Source organism: Ursus americanus, chromosome 15 (genome assembly GCF_024610735.1).
Source record: "Ursus americanus isolate L20-20 chromosome 15, mUrsAme1.1.p, whole genome shotgun sequence".
Lineage (NCBI taxonomy): Eukaryota > Metazoa > Chordata > Mammalia > Carnivora > Ursidae > Ursus > Ursus americanus.
Window position 1 is genome coordinate 45,183,024 of NC_142141.1, and position 1,483 is coordinate 45,184,506.

At 36.7% G+C, this 1,483-nt stretch overlaps 1 pseudogene; it reads right to left on the reverse strand.

Annotated features, from left to right (window-relative positions):
* Positions 1–323: 323 nt before the first annotated feature.
* On the reverse strand, positions 324–902 carry LOC123785552 (small COPII coat GTPase SAR1A pseudogene; annotated as a pseudogene).
* Positions 903–1,483: the final 581 nt, after the last annotated feature.

The window sequence follows — 1,483 nt, forward strand, 5'->3', positions numbered from 1 at the left end:
AATGAGTCAGAGAACTTGAGAGTGAAAAAGCTGTTGTAAAATAGTTCTAGTGTGCATAAGTTCTGTTTCAATAATAATAACAAACCTAATAATAACAATAATAAAATCTTTGGAAATTGTAGATGTAATACAGAGGATAACATCAGCATTCCTCTGTCACCTATTAACCCCAGGTTATTTCCTTCATTATCTCATAGTTTTAACTTATTCTTCATAGTCTTCCTTTCTTTTCTTATTTTTTCCTGTTTCTTTTTTTCTTTTTCTTTTCCTTTTTTTTTTAGGATCAGTCTAGAATAAAACTCTTTTGTTTCACTGTCCAAACATCAATCAATTTACTGGGAAAGCTGGTGGAAGCCTTTGTCATAGCCTTGCTTCTTGAGCACACTGCAAGTAACACTTCCTTGGGGCAGGCATTCAGCTCCCTCAGGGTCACAGTCTCCTTTCCTGTGGTCTATCCATGAAGCCCAATATCTCATGGAGCTTTTCCTCACTGATTGCATCTGTTCTGTCTATTTTATTACCCAAGATATGGATTGGCACATTGGATATTGTTTCATTGGTCATTAAAGCATTTAGCTCAAGTGTGGTTTCCATGAGGTGAGGATGACCTGCACAATCCACCAGAAAGACAATCCTATTGATTGCTGGGAGATAAGTTTTCCAAACTCGATGTGCTTGCTCATGCCTACCAAGATCAAAGTTGTAAAAGTCATTCTAGCAATTTTCAGCTCTTCTGATGTCAGATCTAATGTTGAAACATGTTGGCCCAATCAGTCATCATTGAGTATGTGTAGAAGAGTGGTTTTGCCTGCATTGTCCAAACCCAAGATTACAAGTTTTCCAGATTTCTTATAGAGTCCTAGGAACTGGAGCACACTCTTGATCCACTCAAAGAAAGACATTAATGCTTACTGTGGCCAAGCAGCAGGAAGCTTCGACCCTCCCTCACAGCATATAGCCCAGCAGCACCCCCTCGTCCCGGACTGCCAGTTGCTCCTCTTTTCTTATTTTTCTAACCATCATCCTTTCCCTTGACAACCATGTGAACAGATAATCCATCCAAGACCACATTCACTCAGTTTCAAAGATCTTTTCCCCTGTTTGGTGTTAGTTACTCTAGCCCATGGTTTTTCCCTTAATTTTGATTAAATGTGCCTTCTTGGAGATCTTGTTTATTACACAGTAACTGAAACATGGCTGTCCTCTATGATATTGTTTTCTACAGAACTGATGTTTTACGCAGGGAGACATAATTTTTCTGTTGACTAACTTTCAATTCCTTTCATCTGTTTAAGTAGTAAGAGTGAATAAACATCTCAAATGTTTGCTGAACACATTCATCATTTTTATATATAAAAAGTATAAATGAGAATTACTAAAATAGTCTTATGCAATTAATTTGAACATTACATACCTTTTAAAAAATATCTAACATAGAACTAAGGTTCTGCATGTGTTCAAATTTGGAAAGATTTAACTTTAC